This window comes from Ornithorhynchus anatinus, chromosome 11, assembly GCF_004115215.2.
Source record: "Ornithorhynchus anatinus isolate Pmale09 chromosome 11, mOrnAna1.pri.v4, whole genome shotgun sequence".
NCBI lineage: Eukaryota > Metazoa > Chordata > Mammalia > Monotremata > Ornithorhynchidae > Ornithorhynchus > Ornithorhynchus anatinus.
The window spans coordinates 37837592-37858531 of record NC_041738.1 but is presented as its reverse complement, the minus strand read 5'-3'; the positions used below and the strand labels follow the sequence as shown (position 1 = coordinate 37858531).

Sequence of the window (20940 nt, the reverse complement as noted above, 5' to 3'; positions counted from 1 at the left end):
TTTCTCCTTAGGAAACTCACTGCCTCCACCTTCCAATCAGACTTCAACTCTCGGGGGATATTCTTGGAAGATGAAGATATTCCCCCATTAGCTGCACCAAGCGCTGTTCACTTTTTCCACTCTTAAACCCCAGGGCTGCTCTTAACCAAGGAATCTAACGAGATGGCTTTGTTACCTGAATTCTCAGCGGGGCTCCTGGGGAGTTGTAATTTGAAACAGTTTCCTCCCGGCTGGCCTGATAGCCTGGAAAGAGAACAGGAGTTGAGTGAGAGGGCAGTTTCACCCCAGCCCGGAGCCACCTGGACAGGGACGAGAGCAGTAACGCTTGCAAAAGGTCCCAGTCCTGGTCCATTTCTCTACCCCAACACATTCGACTCCAGCTTTCTACAAAGGAGAGAGTCACCGGACTTCTCTGTGCCTCCGTCTCATCTGTAAAATGGGGATAAACGACCCGTTCTCTCTCCTCACACTGTGAGCCCCACGACGGGCTGGAATTATGAGAAGCAGCGTGGCTCAGTGGCAAGAGCCCGGGCTTGGGAGTCCGAGGTCGTGGGTTCGAATCCAGGCTCTGCCCCTTGTCGGCTGGGTGACTGGGGGCAAGTCACTTCACTTCTCTGGGCCTCAGTGACCTCATCTGGAAAATGGGGATGAAGACTGTGAGCCTCACGTGGGACATCCTGATGACCCTGTATCTACCCCAGCGCTTAGAACGCTGCTCTGCACATAGTAAGCGTTTAACAAATACCAACATTATTATTATTATGTCCCGTCTGACTATATCATATAAACCCCAGCGCTCAGTACGAGTACTGGCACGTAGCACACGATAACTACCATTTAAAAAGTAGCTTAACAAATACCACTAGAACTAAGGCCACAGAAGGATAGATGCAAAATCAGGAGAAACACCCCAGCTCTTTCCTGTTAGTTGTTGGTGAGGCAACCGCTCAGGAAGAATCTTTCACTCTGACTTTTTTCCTCCCCTAATATTACGTTCCTTGATCTGTTACCGTCTAACGTTACCTATCCTGTGATCACACACATATTCAACCCTCATCGGCAGCTGAATCCACGGACAAACGGGCAAGCCACGATACACGGAGGCTCCTTTTCATATGACCTCATCTTTGACCACGGGGTGATGAGAGCAAAGGTTGGAGGGGGGCTTTCAATGAGGGAGGAGATGGGGCAAAGAGAATGTCATTGTTTCTGGAATCGAAAAGGACAAGAGGGAATAATAATAAACGACAGCTTTCGGACAAAAAGGGACACCAGCCCATATGTGGCCCAAATGCCATCACAACGGGAGCACTGAAGCAGAGTGGGTGAGGTTTCTGTTGACAGAGTGAGAAACAGTGTGGTCTAGTGGAAGAGCACAGGCCTGGGGCTCAAGACTCGAGTTCTACTCACGGCTCTGCCACTGGTGTGCTGTGTGACTGTGGACAAGTCACTTAACTTCTCTGTGCCTCGGTCACCTTACCCTTTCCTTATTGTAAAATGTTTTTCCTGCCTCTTAGACCGAGCGCCCCAGGTGGGTCAAGGACTGTATCCGATCTGCTTAGTCTGGATCTACCCCACAATTAACACGTACGACAGTTATTACTAAACCCAGCACAGTCAAATCTTTTGGGAAAGGGGAATAATCAATAAGATATTGCAGATCTGGGCTACCAAATATACAGTCCCGGGAACAGGAGGCTCAGGGGATAACATGGAAGAAGGCGACAACCGGAGGCACATCGAAGGGCAAATTCCAGGCCACAGTTACGGAAACCTAATATCACAGTAGAAAAATTAAAAAATCATATTTCTTTCTAGACCCCACGCGGTTTCCAAACCGTTCGATTTGGCTTTAATAGCGAAACGCTATTTCAACAAGATTGTCCACACTCTCGACTCCCCAGCGTAAAGTTCTAATCCATCAGTCTCGGGATACGGCAGGACTAGGAATGCAATGAAGAGGGGGAATGAGGGGGACACAAAACCCGCAGCAAGAAAGACAGGTAATTCGTTCTTTCCTTGGGACCAGATACGAGCACGATTCTTCAGAACAGACCCCGGAGGAATCGTTTCTCCGAATCTTAGACAAAGGTTCTTTGGTGCAGGGAGAAGCTGCTCCCGTCCCGCCCTCAACTGATCGAAGAAGGAAGTTCCAAGGAACCACCCTTTAGCCGTGACCATCACTTAATGAAAAGTCACATTTTCCCCGTTAAGCCCGGGGCCGAGGCAAACCAAGGACGGGCGGTGAAAAAAGAAAGGGAGCAGCGTGGCCTGGTGGCAAAAGCCCAGGCTTGGGAGTCCGAGGTCATGGGTTCTAATCCCCCCTCCGCCACACGTCTGCTGGGTGACCTAGGGCAAGTCACTTAAACTCCTCTGTGCCTCAGTTCCCTCATCTGTAAAACGGGGATGGAGACTGTGAACCCCATGTGGGACAGCCTGATGACCTTGCATCCACCCCAGCGCTTAGAACAGTGCTTGGCACATAGTAAGCACTTAATACCATCACTATTCTTCTTCTCTGGGCCTCGCTTTTCTTTTCGGTAAAAGGGGGATGAAGACTGTGAGCCCCATGGGGGACCACCTGATGACCTTGTACCCTCAAAACCCGGAGCAAGAATAACAGGTAATTCATTTTTTTCTTGGTACCAGATACAGAAGCAGCGTAGCTCAGTGGAAAGGGCCCGGGCTTGGGAGTCAGGGGTCATGGGTTCGAATCCCAGCTCCGCCACTTGTCAGCTGGGTGACTGTGGGCAAGTCACTTAACTTCTCTGTGCTTCAGTTACCTCATCTGGAAAATGGGGATGAAGACGGTGAGCCTCACGTGGGACCACCCGATCACCCTGTATCTACCCCAGTGCTTAGAACAGTGCTCTGCACATAGTAAGCGCTTAGCAAATACATCATTATTATTATTCTTCTCTGTGCCTCAGCTCCCTCCTCTGAAAAAGGGGGATGAGGACTGCGAGCCCCACGGGGGACCACCTGATGACTCTGAATCTCCCTCAGCACTTAGATCAGTTAAGCACATAGTAAGTGCTTAACAAATACCCTCATTATTTTTCTTCTTCTCTGGGCCTCACTTCCCTCCTCTGTAAAAGAGGGGTGAAGACTGTGAGCCCCACGGGGGACCACCTGATCACCTTGGACCCTCCCAGTGATTAAAACAGTGCTTGGCATATAGTAAGTGCTTAATATCACCATTATCATTCTTCTTCTCTGGGCCTCAGTTCCCTCCTCTTAAAAAAGGGGATGAAGACTGCGAGCCCCGCGGGGGACCACCTGATGACCTCCTATCTCCCCCAGCGCTTAATACAATGCTTGGCACATAGTAAGTGCTTAACAAATGCCATCATCTTCTTCTTCTTCTCTGGGCCTCAGTTCCCTCCTCTGTAAAAGGGGGCATGAAGACTGAGCCCCATGGGGGAACCACCTGATGACCTTGTATCTATTCCAGTGCTCAGCACAATGCTTGGCATATAGGAAGTGCTTACCACCACCATTGTTATTCTTTTCTGGGCCTCGCTTCCCTTCTCTATAAAAGGAGGATGAAGATGGGGAGCCCCATGGGGGAACACCTGATGATCTATCTCCCCCAGCGCTTAATACAGTGCTTGGTACATAGTAAGCGCTTAACAAATGCCATCATTCTTCTTCTTCTTCTCTGGGCCTCAGTTCCCTCTTCTGTAAAAAGGGGATGAAGACGAGGAGCCCCCTGGGGGGCCCCCTGATGACCTCGTATCTATCCCAGCTCTCAGCACAGTCTGGGCACATAGGAAGTGCTTAAAAAATACACCATTATTATTATTATTATTATTCTCTGGGCTTCAGTTCCCTCCTCTGTCAAATGAGGATGAAGATGGGGAGCCCCATGGGGGACCACCTGATGACCTCATATCCATCCTAGTGCTCAGCACAGTGCTGGGCACGTAGGAAGCCCTTAACAAATACACCGTTATTCTTCTTCTTCTTCTCTGGGTCTCAGTTCCCTCCGCTGTAAAAGGAGGAGCCCCACAGGGGATTCCCTGATGACCTTGTATCCATCCCAGAGTTCAGCACAGTGCTGTGCACATAGTAAGCACTTAACACCCCCATTATTATTATCATTATTCTCTGGGCCTCAGTTCCCTCCTCCGTCCAAGGGGGATGAAGACGGGGGACCCCCTGATGACCTGGTATCCATCCCAGCGCTCAGCACAGTGCTGTGCACATAGTAAGCACTTAACACCCCCATTATTATTATCATTATTCTCTGGGCCTCAGTTCCCTCCTCCGTCCAAGGGGGATGAAGACGGGGGACCCCCTGATGACCTGGTATCCATCCCAGCGCTCAGCACAGTGCTGTGCACATAGTAAGCGCTCAACACCCCCATTATTATTATTATTTTCCGACCCTCAGTTCCCTCCTCCGTCCAAGGGGGATGAAGACGGGGGACCCCCTGATGACCTGGTATCCATCCCAGCGCTCAGCACAGTGCTGTGCACATAGTAAGCACTTAACACCCCCATTATTATTATCATTATTCTCTGGGCCTCAGTTCCCTCCTCCGTCCAAGGGGGATGAAGACGGGGGACCCCCTGATGACCTCGTATCCATCCCAGCGCTCAGCACAGTGCTGTGCACATAGTAAGCGCTCAACACCCCCATTATTATCATTATTTTCCGGGCCTCAGTTCCCTCCTCCAAGGGGGATGAAGACGGGGAAGCCCTCACCTGGTGCCCATCGCAGCGCTGCGGTGAGAGGAAGGGCTTGAGCGATGGGAGGGTTGTTATGTGGGATGGGGGGATGCGCTTGGGTGTCCCCCCCTCAGCGGGGGGCGGCGGCCGGTCCTGGGGGGGGGGCGCGCGGGACCGACGGTCGGGGCGGGGCCCCGCTGGGGGCGGGGGGAGGGGACGGGGACGACTCACCGGCCCATGTCACGGCGCGGCCCGGCTTCGCCCCGCTCCTCCGCGCCCCGCCGGTCCTGCCGGTCGTCCTCCTCCTCCTCCTCCTCCTCCTCCGGCCGCCATCCCCCGCCCGGAGCCGCCCCTCAGCCAGCGCCCCCCGCCCGGCGCGCGCCGATGCCGTCACCGCCCCCACACCGCCGGCGCGCACTCCTGACGTCACCGCCAGGCGCGGAGGGGAGGGCCGTCGCTAGGGGGCGGGGCCTGTCGCTAGGGGGCGGGGCCGGCGCCACCGCCTCCCTCCCCCCTCCGGCCTGCCGCCTTCCACCCCAGCCTGCTCAGTTGCTGATGGTGGGAACTGGGCAGCGCTGACTCTGTGCAGACCGTTCATTCACTCACTAGTATTTATAGAGGGGTGACTATAATAATAATAATAATAATGATGTTGGTAGCTGGGAAGCGCTGACTAGGTGCAGAGCGTTCATGCATTCAATAGTATTGATGGAGCGCTGACTCTGCGCAGAGCGTTCATTCACTCACTAGTATTTATAGAGGGGTGACTATAATAATAATAATAATGATGATGTTGGTGGCTGGGAAGCGCTGACTAGGTGCAGAGCGTTCATTCATTCAGTAGTATTGATGGAGCCTTGACTCTGTGCAGAGCGTTCATTCACTCACTAGTATTTATAGAGGGGTGACTATAATAATAATAATAATGATGTTGGTGGCTGGGAAGCAATGTCTAGGTGCAGAGGGTTCATTCATTCAGTAGTATTGATGGAGCACTGACTCTGTGCAGAGCGTTCATTCACTCAGTAGTATTTATGGAGCGCTGACTATAATAATAATAATGATGATGTTGGTAGCTGGGAAGCGCTGACTAGGTGCAGAGCGTTCATTCATTCAGTAGTATTGATGGAGCCTTGACTCTGTGCAGAGCGTTCATTCACTCAATAGTATTTATGGAGCGCTGACTATAATAATAATAATAATAATGATGTTGGTATCTGGGAAGCGCTGACTAGGTGCAGAGTGTTCATTCATTCAGTAGTACTGATGGAGCACTGACTCTGTGCAGAGCGTTCATTCACTCACTAGTATTTATAGAGGGGTGACTATAATAATAATAATAATAATGATGTGGTGGCTGGGAAGCGCTGACTAGGTTCAGAGCGTTCATTCATTCAGTAGTACTGATGGAGCACTGACTCTGTGCAGACCGTTCATTCACTCAGTAGTATTTATGGAGCGCTGACTATAATAATAATAATAATGATGATGTTGGTAGCTGGGAAGCGCTGACTAGGTGCAGAGCGTTCATTCATTCAGTGGTATTGATGGAGCGCTGACTCTGTGCAGAGCGTTCATTCACTCACTAGTATTTATAGAGGGGTGACTATAATAATAATAATAATGATGTTGGTGGCTGGGAAGCGCTGACGAGGTGCAGAGCGTTCATTCATCCAATAATATTCGTGGAGCTCTGACTCTGTGCAGAGCGTTCATTCATCCAAAAATATTCGTGGAGCTCTGACTCTGTGCAGAACATTCATTCATTCAATAGTATTTGTGGAGCGCTGACTCTGTGCAGAGCGTTCATTCATTCAATAGTATTTGTGGAGCGCTGACTATAATAATAATAATAATAATGATGATGTCGGTATCTGGGAAGCGCTTACTCTGTGCAGAGCGTTCATTCATTCAGTAGTATTTATGGAGCACTGACTCTGTGCAGAGCGTTCATTCACTCATTAGTGTTTATAGAGGGGTGACTATAATAATAATAATAATGATGTTGGTATCTGCGAAGCGCTTACTCGGTGCAGAGCGTTCATTCATCCAATAATATTCGTGGAGCTCTGACTCAATAGTATTTATGGAGTGCTGACTATAATAATAATAATAATTATGTTAGTATCTGGGAAGCACTTACTCTGTGCAGAGCGTTCATTCAGTAGTATTGATGGAGCCTTGACTCTGTGCAGAGCGTTCATTCACTCAATAGTATTTATGGACCGCTGACTATAATAATAATAATAATGATGTTGGTATTTGGGAAGCAGTTACTAGGTGCAGAGCATTCATTCATTCAATAGTATTTATGGAGCTCTGACTCTGTGCAGAGCGTTCATTCACTCAATAGTATTTATGGACCGCTGACTATAATAATAATAATAATGATGATGTTGGTATCTGGGAAGCGCTTACTCTGTGCAGAGCATTCATTCATTCAATAGTATTTAATGAGCGCTTACTAGCTGCAGAGTGTTCATTCATCCAATAGTATTTATGGAGCGCTGACTATAATAATAATAATGTTTGTATTTGTGAAGCACTTACTCTGTGCAGAGCGTTCATTCACTCAATAGTATTTATGGAGCGCTGACTATAATAATATTAATGATTATGTTGGCATCTGGGAAGCGCTTACTCTGTGCAGAGCGTTCATTCATTCGGTAGTATTTATGGAGCGCTTACTATGTGCAGAGCGTTCATTCACTCAATAGTATTTATGGAGCACTGACTCTATGCAGAGCGTTCATTCATTCAATAGTATTTATGGACCACTGACACTGATTGTATTTATTGAGCGCTTACTGTGTGCAGAGCACTGGACTAAGTGCTTGGAATGGACAATTTGGTAACAGATAGAGACCCTCCCTGCCCATTCATTCAATAGCATTTATTGAGCTCTATGTGCAGAGCACTAGACTAAGCGCTTGGAATGCACAATTCGGCAACAGACGGAGACAATCCTTGCCCAACAACAGGCTCACGGTCTAAATGGAGGAGTCAGACAACAAAACAACACAAGGAGTCAGGCATCAGCACCATCAAGATTAATAAAATCATAGATAGATACACATCATCAACAAAATAAATAGAGTAATAACTAATATAGACAAATAGGCCCCAATGCTGTGGGGAGGGGAAGGGGGGAGAGCAGAGGGAGGGAGAAAGGGGGATGGGGAGAGGAGGAGGAGCAGAGGGAAAGGGAGGGCTCAGTGTGGGAAGGCCTCCTGGAGGAGGTGAGCTTTAAGTAGGGTTTTGAAGAGGGGAAGAGAGTTAGTCTGGCGGAGGTGAGGAGGGAGGGCATTCCAGGACAGCGGGAGGACGTGGGCCAGGGGTCGACGGCGGGACGGGCGAGAAGGAAGCCCGGTGAGGAGGTGAGCGGCGGCAGAGGAGCGGAGTGTCCGGGCCGGGCCGGAGGAGGCGAGAAGGGAGGTGAGGTAGGAGGGGGCCAGGGGATGGACAGCTTTGAAGCCAAGAGTGAGGAGTTTTTGTTGCATGTGAAGGCAGATAGGCAACCACTGGAGGATTTTGAGGAGGGGAGTGACAGGCCCTCGCCATCATCTCCCCCAACTGCAATACCCCGTCCCCGAAGGGCATTTCAATCTGCCTGACCTCTAGGTGACCTCCCCAAGCCCACCCTGCCCCGGTGCCCCGGGCCCAAATCTCACCTTACTCCATTTGATCGTATTTATAGGGCATTTACGGTGTGCAGAGCACTGTAGTAAGCGCTTATAATAATACTAACGATGGCACAAGTGCTTATTATGGGCCAAGGACTGTTCTAAGCACTGGAGGGGATCCAAGGTCACTAAGGGGTCTCACATGGGGCTCACAGTCTTCATCCCCATTTTATAGATGAGGTAGCTGAGGCACTGAGAAGTGAAGTGACTTGCCCAAAGTCACACAGCTGACCAGTGGCAGAGCCAGGATTAGAACCCATGACCTCTGACTGCCAAGTCCGGGCTCTTTCCACTGCTTCTCTTTTCCTAGGCAGTCCAAAGTGATGCCAAAATGTGAGGCGCTAAAGGACAGAGGGTGACAGCCCTGCGTGAGAATCTCTGGGTATTCCATCCTATTAATTAAGCGCTTACTATGTGCAGAGCACTGTACTAAGCTCTTGGGAAAGTACAATACAAAAATAAAGAGCAACAATATGAACTCTGCTCCAGATTCCTCACAGCACTTCTTCACTCCTTCAATTGTATTTCTTGAGTGCTTACTGTGTGCAAAGCACTGTACTAATGCTTGGGAGAATGCAATATAACAACAAACAGGCACATACCTGTCCACAATGAGCTCACAATCTACAGACTCATGCACATATCTTTAAATTATACATTATAAATGATTTATTTGAATTCATGTCTGCTTTCCCTCTAGACTGTAAGCTCATTTTGGGCAGGGAACCTGCCTGCTAATTCCACTGTACTCTCCCAAGTGCTCAGTACAGTGCTCTGCACAGAGTAAGTGCTCAATAAATACCACTGACTGAGTTTGAGTTCCCAGGTGATAGCCCCGCGATTGATCAGTGAAGCTTATTGAGTACTTCCAACATAAATGTTGGAAATCTGAAATCGGCCACGGCCACTTCCTCTCTCCAACTCAGGAAACGGAGGTGGCGGTGCAGAGGTTCCTTTAATTTGATTAAGAGGAAGGTAAAGTGCAAGGAAAGGTGAAAGTATTATTTGCCCAGTTACATCCTGAGTCATCGACAGAACCGACCGGTGCTTCCATATTTCCTGTTCAGCATTTACTCCCCCCCCCCCCCCAATCTGGCACCAAAACTGCCAGAGCAGGATTTCAGACCCTAAATGGGACCAAGGTCAGATTGTTTGCCCATAGGCAGACATGGGCACCTACCTAGCTGGTTTTCGGCCATGACTAAACGGAGTCAAATGCCACAGCGGGAACATTTTTACCTGCTATCCTTAATGCTTGTCTCTCTGAACGTGAGGTGTGTCCACTCCCACGGGGGCATTTCCTTAAGTCGCCATGCCAGCTGGTTTTCTGGTTTGTGCTCTAATCCTAAAAGGAAAGGTATATATATATATATATATCAAGGCTACTGATCTGTATCCCGGGACCCTTTCCTTATTACTTGAGGCTTGATGGCTTTTCATGGTAGGGAACTCTGTAACAGCAGACTTATTAGTATCATTAATATAGTAAAACTACTGATAATGAGAATCAATCAGTGGTATTTACTGAGCAGTTAATGAATGCAAAGCACTAAACAAAGAATGGCCCAAAGTTCCTGTAATTTAGATAACTGGCAATGATTTCAAAACAATTTTAAAACTCCCAGTTCTTTCTTAACTTCAGGAAATCTGTCTAAAATCTGTCTACCTATTCTCTCTACTGTATTTCCAATTCCCGCCTCCTTATTTGTGTCTCCCCTTCCTTTTCTATCTGCTGTATACTTTCGGTCTCTCTCACCGGTGCTCTAATTTGCTCTAAGGGATGTGAGGGAAAAGGTTCAGTGAAGAGGAATTTTGGACAAATGGGGAATTTTAGCTACAAATGTTCAAGTTAGGTTTGTTACTCCACTTTTTTTTTCCCACCCTTCAATTCTTACCGAGTTCCTGAATTTCCTTGGTCTTCACCTGGCCCTGAATGTAGGGACTTGACACCTGCTTCCTTGTTCTTGGTAAAAACTTGCTGTACTAGTTTATCTTCTCTCCAAGCACGTGAAAGTTTCTTCCCAACTCCCCGTACGATATAATTTTCCATGGGTGTTGAGTGCTTTGCTTTGTACTTTCCCAAGCGCTCGGTACGGTGCTCTGAACCCAGTAAGGGCTCGATAAACACGCTTGAATAAATTAATTTCAACTCTTTTAGCATAGGAATTCAGGCTTTTGGGGGTGTTGGAAGGCAAGCCGTGCACCCCATCACCTGGGAGACCATATGTGTTATAAAGTAGATGACACAAGTGAGTGGTGTGGAAGAAAAACTTCAGGAACTCAGCAATTTGTTTAAAAAGTGAATGTCAGAGATAAGACCAGCGCTGCTTGAGTGGCAGAGATTTCCCTGCAAGTCAAGGCCAGCTTGGTTCTGAGTAAACCAGAGCTTCCATTTATACAGTACTGCATCTAATTTAATCAAAGTACAATACATCTGGAGAAGACACTAATGCTAGGAAAAGTCCAGGGAAAATGTGGAAGAGGCAAACCAGCAGCTAGATGATTAGAGACAATAACAAGGAGAACGGAAGAACCATTAGAAAGGTTTTGGATATGGCAGAGGACAGGACCTTCTGGAGAAAGTATATCCATGGAGTTGCTATGAATCAGAAACACCTCATAATAATAATAATAACAACAACACATCAGGATGGGCAGCAACACCCCTTTGGCAGGGTTTTCTACCTTGTTCTCAAGACGATTAAACCCACCCAACCCCACTGAAGGAGTAGTTTCATCTTTTCCAGCTACTCCTTGAGAACCAGACCGGAGTATGAGTATGGCCAGATCATTCATTCAATAGTATTTATTGAGCACTTACTATGTGCAGAGCACTGTACTAAGCGCTTGGAATGGACAATTCAGCAACAGAGACAATCCCTGCCCAATGTTGGACTCACAGTCTAAACGGAGGAGACAGACAGCAAAGCAAAACAGAACAAAACAAAAACAAGACAACATCATCAAGATAAATAGAATCGAGAGAATGTACACCTCATTAACAAAATAAAAAGGGTAATAATATATAAAAGGACCACAGTGCTGAGGGGAGGGGAAGGGGGAAGGGGGAGGAGCAAAGGGTGATTAGTCACAAGACTAGTCACAGTACTCTGGACATAATAAGCACACAGTAAATACACTGAGTACAGTGCCAGGCACACAGTAAGCGCTTAACAAATACCACACATTATTAAGTTTGTGACTGAGATTAAGAAATGATGGTAGAGGATATATGAAGGTAATAATACGGACAGCAAGAAAGAGGAAATAGAAATTGGATGTCCTGACCACAGTGATAAAAAACACATGGAACAGTCAGATCCAGCAGCTTGGAATGTAATGGGCAGGAGAACAGTCAAACTTCACCCCTTCATAGCCCTACTGAAGGCTCACCTCCTTCAAGAGGCCTTCCTAGGCTAGGCCCCCTTTTCCTGAGCTCCCCTTCCCCCCACCTCACTCCGACTCGCTCCCTTTGCTCTACCTTCCCTCTGCACCCCACAGCACTTATGTATATATGTACATATCTATAATTCTTTGTATTTAATTGATGCCTATTTTACTTGTTCTGATGTATATATATGTCTCTAATTCTATTTATAATGATGCTATTGATGCCTATTTACTTGTTCTGATGTCCGTCTCCCCCCTTCTAGACTGTGAGCCCATTGTGGGCAGGGATCGTCTCTCTTTGTTGCTGAATTGTACTTTCCAAACGCTTAGTCCAGTGCTCTGCACACTGTAAGTGCTCAATGAATATGATTGAATGAATGAATAAACATTGAGAACCATTTCTCTTCTTAGAGAAGCACTGTGGTCTAGTGCAAAGAGCACAGGCCTAGGAGTCAGAGGACCTGGGCCCTAATCCTAGCTCTACCACTTGTCTACTATATAACTTTAAACGAATCAGTTATCTTCTCTGTGTCTCCATTTCCTTAAAATGTAAAATGGGGATTAAATCCTACGCCCTCTTACTTAGACTGTTAGCCCCAGGTGGGACAGGGACTATGTATCTACCCCCAGTGCTTAACAAGTATTATCATTTTATTCAGGAATAGTTGGCAGAAGATTTTCTTTTGCTGAACTCTGGGAAGAAATACATTTCTAACTGTGGAAGAAGGAAGCTCGGAGAGAACTGAGTTGGGAGACCTGTAATCGTGTGACATTTTTAGAGTTTGAGGAAGGAAAATAGAGTACTTTGAAATCTATGGTTAGAAGAATAGACTTTAGAGATGATGATCGGTTGCCATGAAAATGAGATAAGGGTGCAGTGATATTCATTCAGTTGTATTTATTGAGTGCTTACTCTGTGCAGAGAACTTTACTAAGAGCTTGGAAAGTACAGTTCGGCAATAAATAAAGACAATCCCTACCCAACAACAGGCTCACAGTCTGTTGTTACTGTTGACCCTTCAGAGATCATCTGTTCTGTACCATCGCATCTCACCCATTCTTCTCCTTACTAGCAATCTCACGGTGTGTGCCACAGCGAATAGGCTGGGGATTGTGGTTAGCTCAGTGTGGACCCATCACGGCTCTGCAAAATCAACTTAAGCCCGTGTCCTGTTGACAGTGTGACAGAGCTTTTCCCTCTTAGCTTCAGCCGTCTGAGAAATGCTCATCCCAAATGGCACGGGGCCAGAGAAAATCATGGACACAATGTACAGAGGATTCTCAGTGAGATAAATCCTCAGGGACATAATCTCATCGGCAGCATCGTCTTCAAACCAAAGGACAAGTGTAAATACTGGGGTTTGTGGGTGATTTCTGCTGTTGGACCGAGCAGCTGTGAGTCATTCCCCCCAGGATTGCTCGTCCCTTCTAACACTGTCCTCAACAGAGAGCAGGGGAATTGCACGTAAACAATTTCAGTCAAGAGGAAGGGCAACTTTGTTGAATGATTTTAATTGGAAATGTCAACCCTCAGGTAGAAGCGAGAGATCTGCTCCCTCCAACTGGAAAATATTGGAGAGCAGAAGAGGAACAAAAAAACTACACACAGGAAGGTTCTCATTTGGAAATATTGTGCTTATTGCCCTGCAAGCAGGGTGGAGGATTTGGGATATCAGTAATCAGTGGTATTTATAGAGTGCTTACTCTGTGCAGAGCGCTGCACTAAGCACTTGGAAGAATGCAATACAATAAAGTGGGTAGATGTGATTCCTCCTCACAAGAAGCTTACAGTCTAGGGACAAAGATATGTGGAAGCCCACAGGTTACAGCCACTGGGAATTTGCAACGGATGGGCTCTGAAAGCTGCAGGAGAGCCAGATTTGCTTACACTTTTTTCTGGAGATGTGCGGTAAAGTAAGGATATTCAGATACTCAGTTAGCCACGAGAGGCAGTGTGGCTTAGTGGAAAGAGCAAGGGCTTGGTAGTCAGAGGACATGGGTTCTAATTCTGGCTCTGCCACTTGTCTGCTGTGTGACCTCGGGCAAATCATTTCACTTCTCTATGCCTCAATTACCTCATCTATAAAATGAGAATTAAAAGCGTGAGCTCCACGTGGGACAACCTGATCATGCAGCGTGGCTCAGTGGAAAGAGCATGGGCTTTGGAGTCAGGGCTCATGAGTTCGAATCCCAGCTCTGCCACTTGTCGGCTGTGTGACTGTGGGCAAGTCACTTAACTTCTCTGTGCCTCTGTTCCCTCATCTGTAAAATGGGGATTAAGACTGTGAGCCCCACGTGGGACAACCTGATTTCCCTATGTCTACCCCAGCGCTTAGAACAGTGCTCGGCACATAGTAAGCGCTTAACAAATACCAACATTATCTACCCTGTAGAACAGTGCTTGGCATATCATAAGCGCTTAACAAATACCATAATAATAATAATTACTATTATTATTATTAGATGATATTGCCAAGTTTGAGTCAGCTCTTTGCTGTCCAGGCCCAAGGTCATGCAGTTCAGATGATCAGTCATTCAAATCTTCCCCGATCAATGCAATAGTTTGAGCTGTGTTGGTGTCTAGCTCAGCAACTGTTCCTGAAACCTGGATCCTGCTACCCCAGTAGGTCTCTGATTATATCAACCTCTGCCCCCAAACTGAATCTTCCCTCATAAGTAGGGTCCTCAGTTTTAAAGAAAGAAAGAAGGGTTGGTCGTAGCTGTGTACTTCCCAAGCAATTAGTTCTGTGCTCTGCAAATATGATTGAATGAATAAATGAATGAACTGGCTGAAGGATGAGACAAAATGGGACAGAGCAAAGGAGCAAATTTTGTGAAATGAGGTGGCCTGTGATCAAGTGCTTATATAGGAATCCTCAAAAAAATCAAATAACTAATGTCAAGTGCATTTAATTGATAATGCCGAAACTCACCAGTGGCTTAATGATTAGTGAGCTGTTATTATTATTTTGTTTTTACTACAAGGCTGTCAACTAATTATGGTGTATTTTAATGACCACCTACATCTGGATAGAAGGAGATGCAATGTCAGAAGAAACTTTGGTATTCTGTACTCTCCCAAGCCCTTAGTACAGTGCTCTGCACACAGTAAACACTCAATAAACAGGATTGATTGAAGTGGTGGAGCCAGGATTAGAACCCAGGTCTTTCTGACTCCCAGGCCTGCGCTCTATCCATTAGGCCTTATAACAAATACATATTTGTTAAATATATATTCTGTCATTTTCAGGCCAATAGACATAAAACATGTGACTTCTGCAGTAGTACCCGGTGTATTTTGGGCAGAAGAATGGGACGATCCTTGGTTGTCACCTGATGGCTTCATATTCTTGGATTCATTAAAGGGCAATTCTTCTATATCAGAAATGTAATGTCTTGGAAATAAAAAGAAGATGGACTCTGGATTGGAAATAGCTGAAACAAAGAGCTCAGAAAAAAGGTCAGGGAACAAGCCTCCTGACTGAGCACATTCTACTGGCACAAACTTTCCTGAAATCCCACTTAAAAGTTCACTAATAATTGGCGATAGGAAGGTATGAGGTGGGCTTTCCTCCCCAACAATAGTTTCTAAAAGTTTTTGGCAGTAACTACCTCGGGGTGATATAGTAAGCAAAGAACGGGATTGAGAAAGTTCCTTTTCTAGAATTTTCCCCAGTGATCTCTGAGCGTGTGGAGCTAAATCTAAATAAATCTAGGTAGATCCAGTGAAACTTCATTCGATTAGATGGGTGTTTGTAGGTCAGTCCTTGATTAGGGCAGTCTTCCTTAGATTATTTCAGTGAAGGAAGACAAGGGAACCATGATCTAATTGCTAGATCAATCAATCAATTGTATTTATTGAGCGCAGAGCACTGTAGTAAGCACTTGGAAGAGTTACAATATAAAACAACTGATAGACATGTTCCCTGCCCATAACGAACTTACAGTCTAGAGGGAGAAACAGACATTAAATTTAAATAAAAAACAGAGAGCAATGAGTCAGAAGTCTTGGGTTCTACGCCTGAGTCATCGTCTAACCTTAGTACTATTTCGGTCCTAAGCCTGTTTTTTTCCTCATGAAAAGAGGAATACGAAGCTGACCTTTATCACAAGGGGTTTGAATTAGATCCAATATGTAATGCATCTTGCTATTTTTGTAACAAATATGCTAAAAACCATTGAGGCATCAAGCGTAAGCATTGCACAGCAAGGAAGTTTTGAGACATAATTTTCATTTGATATGAAACATTTTAAGTGGCGCTTTGGCTGTTTCTTTCAGAATTCACTTAGCAATGTGAAACAGTGTGGGGAGCATGGATGAATCTACTACTCTCGGGTCTTGGATCTTGACAGTAAAAGCAGTGTGCCCGAGACTCCCTAACACTCATACTCCAAGGACAGTGGGAATGCTTGACTGTTGGAATTTGCACTTCCAGGGAGTTTCTGGGTTTCTTCCCCTCCCCTCCTTCCCTCTTCTGCCCTGGAACTTTGGATTAAACCAATAAACATTCTCCTCAAGCAAGTGGTAGGCTGGGTTGTTGGAACAGACTCAAAAGGAGTTCCCCCATCACTTGATAAGAGTAAATTATATGAACCACAAGGGTACGAACCGCTCTGGTTTTCAGTTTTATTTATAGAATGAGTGATTCTAGTGATAACAACCAAGTGCAGCCTCCAGCTGCGTGCCTCTGATTTGCATCATTGTCTTTTTTTAATACATTAGACTATTCCCTATTCTCCCCTTTCCATTTTCCTTGAGATTCTCATATTTATTGAGCACTTACTGTGTTCAGAGCACTGTGCTAAGCGCTTAGGAGAGTACAATATAACAGACACGTTCCTTGCCCACAGTGAGTTTACAGTCTAGATTTACTTTGATTAGCTGAGCTCCTTGGAAGTCCTGCTTAATACAGAGACTTCCCTGGAGAAAATTCTGGCAATACTCTCTGGGTAGAAACTTGCCCTATCACCCCATCTGCTAAGAGGCTATTCATCTAGTGGAATCACTCAGAAACTAAATGGCAAATCTGCATCCCAGGTGAATGGACTGGGCAAAAACAACATAAAAAAAGAAACCTCACCTATTCTTATGGCAACTCTTGAAACTCAGTTCTCAGTGGAGATTTGTTTCAGGTGAATTTTTCCCCTCCTTTCTCTCTTTAGTCATTCCTAGCTTCTTTTTGGAATAGCCACAAAAGGAGAAGTAGTGTGGCCTACTGGATAGAGCAAGGGTCTGGAAGTCAGAAAGACCTGGGCTCTAATCCCAGTTTCACCACTTGTCCGCTGTGTGACCTTGAGCAAGTCACTTCACTTGTCTATGTCTCAGTTACTTCATCTGTAAAGTGGAGATCGAGACTGTGAGCCCCATATGGGACATGGACTGGGTCCAAACTGATTAACTGTATCTTTCCCAGCACTTCATATGGTGCCTGTCACATAGTAACTGCTTAACAAATGCCTTTTTAAAAAAAAAGAGTACCACAAAATCTTCAGTAAAGTCTACTGGGAACCCAGCTCAAGAACTGTTTTAGTAAAACACTGTTATCTTCCTTGGTTTCAACAGAATCTGAGGCACCCAAAGTAGCGTCCTTGCAGAGGTTGCTTGCAAATCCCAAATACCTTCTCACTGTGCCTCATTCTCTCCTGTCCCGCTGTCGACCCCTGGCCAACGGCCTACCTCTGGCCCGGAACGCCTCTGGCCTCCTCAAACCCGCCAAACAATCACACTTCCCCCCTTCAAAGCCCTACTGAAGGCTCACCTCCTCCAAGAGGCCTTCCCAGCTCCCTTTTCCTCAGCTCCCCGCTCTGTGTCATCCCGACTCACTCCTTTTGCTCTACCCCACTCCCCACCCCACAGCACTTGTGTATATCTGTAACTTTTTTAATTGATATTGATGGCTGTTTACTTGTTTGGATGCTTCTCTCCCCGCTTCTAGACTGTAAACCCGGTATGGGCAGGGATTGTCTCTCGTTACTGCTGAATTGTACTTTCCAAGCGCTTAGTATCGTGTTCTGCACAAAGTAAGCGCTCAATAAATGTGAATGAATGAATATTTTAGTTGTATACAAAGTCATTTCACATTTCTCTAATAAATCAAACATTTATTTTAAGGGTCTGGATTTCATTCTGAGTGTTTGGAGCTCACCCCGAGAAACAGAACTTCATTTTTTTAGTAGAAATAATACTTAGGGAACAGGAACTGGGGGTGATCCGTATGATCCATTTCCCCATGCCACTGGGGGAAATCAGAAACGCATAGCGGGCCCGGTTCTGTTCAATCTATTCTACGGAGCTGTACGAGAGGTGTTTAGAACATGCTTTTGCTCTGGGAAACTGTTCTTTCCAGAAGACTTCCCTGTCTACTCCCTAATATCAATCAACCATTAAATCAACCAATCCTATTTATTGAGCAATCTGTGCAGAGCACTATACTAAGCTCATGGGAGAGTACAGCACAACATAACACACATTCCCTGCCCACAACTCAGTCCCAACCTGTCAAATCCGCCCGCAATTTCCATCACTTTTATATTTATTTATATTCCTCCTCTGCACTTGGGTATATGTTTATTCAGTTCTGCATTTGGTGATTTTTATTATTTCAGTTGCAAATGTTTTTATGTAGTATCTCTCTCCACTCGGGGGGTAAACTCAGTGGGCAGGGAAGGTGTCACTCCTTTGTTTTGCACTTAACACGGGCACTTAGTGTACTCTATTGCACCCAGTGGGTGCTCAGTAAATACCATGACAATGACTTTTCCAACTCAACAGACATTAAGCACCTCCCAAGTCCTTCAGCTAGTCATTCCAGAATTTCTGTATGCAAATGACTGCACCCTATACGTACACACAAAAGACATGGCAATTACTCTAAGTGGTTTTACCAAATCAGTCACACATTAGGAAGGGATGGTAAGTCTAAAGAGAAGCGAGAGATGTATCAATCTGCACCAGGGAAGGCGTACACTCAGTAGAAAGTCCACATGGGCAAGTAGGGGCTTGGGAGTCAAAGGTCATGAGTTCGAATCACGCCTCTGCCACTTGTCAGCTGTGTGACTGTGGGCAAGTCACTTCACTTCTCTGTGCCTCAGTTACCTCATTTGTAAAATGGGGATGAAGACTGGGAGCCCCAAGTGGGACAACCTGATTACCCTGTATCTACTCCAGCACTTAGAACAGCGCTCTGTACACAGTATGCGATTTACAAATACCAACATTATTATTATAGAGAAGCAGCGTGGCTCAGTGGAAAGAGCCCGGGCTTGGGTGTCAGAGGTCATGGGTTCAAATCCCGGCTCAGCCACTTGTCAGCTGTGTGACTTTGGGCAAGTCACTTCACTTCTATGGGCCTCAGTTTCTCCATCTGTAAAATGGGGATTAAGAGTGTGAGCCCCACGTGGGACAACCTGATCACCTTGTATCCTCCCCAGCGCTTAGAACAGTGCTTTGCATATAGTAAGCGCTTAACAAATACCAACATTATTATAGGGAAGCAGCATGGCTCAGTGGAAAAGAGCTTGGGCTTGGGAGTCAGAGGTCATGAGCTCGAATCCCAGCTCTGCCACTTGTCAGCTGAGTGACTGTGGGCAAGTCACTTAACTTCTCTGTGCCTCAGTTCCCTCATCTGTAAAATGGGGATGAAGATTGTGAGCCTCACATGGGACAACCTGATTACCCTGTATCTACCCCAGTGCTTAGAACAGTGCTCTGCACATAGTAAGCACTTAACAAATACCAACCTAAATGCTGTTATTTAATTCTATTATATAGGCAGCACTCCAACCAACAGAAGACAAGGAAGAAGAAAATTAAAAAGGCCGGCACATCCTTTGTCTTTGTTTCTCCCGTTCTCTACCTCTTGCTCACACCTTCCCCTTGCCTGGAAATCCATTACTCTCCATATCAATCAATCATTTATTGAGCACTTACTGTGTGCAGAGCACTGTCCTAAGCACTTGAGAGAGAAGCAGCGTGGCTCAGTGGAAAGAGCACGAGCTTAGGAGTCAGAGGTCACGGGTTCTAACCCTGGCTCTGCCACCTGTCAGCTGTGTGACTTTGGGTAAGCACTTAACTTCTCGGTGCCTCAGTGACCTCATCTGGAAAATGGGGATTAAGACTGTGAGGCTCACATGGGACAACGTGATTACCCTGTATCTACCCAAGCACTTAGAATAGTGCTCGGCACATAGTAAGCACTTAACCAATACCAGTATTATTATTATTACTACAATATGAGTTGGCAGACACATTCCCTGTCCTCAAGAGGCTTATGGTCTAGTCATATTTGACAGATCTCATTTTTCCCCGTCTCTTCAAAGCCCTCCTGAGATCACATCTCCCCCAGGAGGCTGTCCCCCAAGTACTCTCATCTCCCTTCCTTAAATTCTCCAAATGCCACCTTGGCCTTTTGGCACCAGCTAAACCATTAAATTATCATTGACCCCATAGGACTTATAGACATGTCTCTTATGTTTGACAACTTCTCCAATCGGTAATTTAAGTGCCGGTCTCCCCCACTAGACTGTAAGCTACTTGAGGCAAGTATTATATCTTTTAACTCCTTGGTACTCTCCCAAAGACTTAGTTCAGTGCTCTGCTACCAGTAGATTCTCAATAAATGCTACTGATGATGAAGAAGATGATGATACGGTCTTACAAAATGTGACGGCGATGGGATGGCTCCAGGCCGAACAACAGTTCTTAGCCATTAGACTTTCTTTAGGAATCTGAGCTCTCCTCTGACTCCTTGAACAGGCGCACTCGCACATTTCACTGTCAGTGAAGCCTTTTCCGTGACAAAGGGTAAGGTACACATCCAGAATATTTAGTTATTTTTAATAAACCCTTACCTTGCTGGTCGGGTTGCTCACTCGTGGCAGATAACTCATAAAAGCACTGTGAACTTTGAAACCAATAGAGAAAAAACAACTTTCAAAGTGAAAAGAAAAATGACACCCTGAAAAATTCAGTGGACCATATGTACTCTATTAAGAGAAAGAATTGCAGTTTGTGATGTATATCTATAATTCTACTTATTTATATTGATGTTTAGTTTACTTGTTTTGATGTCTGTCTCCCTCGCCCCCACCCCCAGACTGTAAGCTTGGTGTGGGCAGGGATTGTCTCTCTTTACTGCTATATTGTACGGTCCAAAAGCTTAGTACAATACAATAGTACAAACGCTCTGCAGT

At 45.9% G+C, this 20940-nt stretch overlaps 1 protein-coding gene across 2 annotated transcripts in view; it reads right to left on the bottom strand.

Annotated features, from left to right (window-relative positions):
- The window catches only part of ATXN1L (ataxin 1 like), a 34587-nt gene extending 29593 nt beyond the window's left edge, over positions 1-4994 (bottom strand). For both annotated transcript variants that reach the window (XR_003762991.2, XM_029076217.2), the window contains exons 1-2: positions 4907-4994; positions 176-243 (exon numbers count right to left, since the gene is read on the bottom strand). The gene's annotated coding sequence lies outside the window, so the exon portion shown is untranslated. The remainder of the gene's footprint in view (positions 1-175; positions 244-4906) is intronic.
- Positions 4995-20940: the final 15946 nt, after the last annotated feature.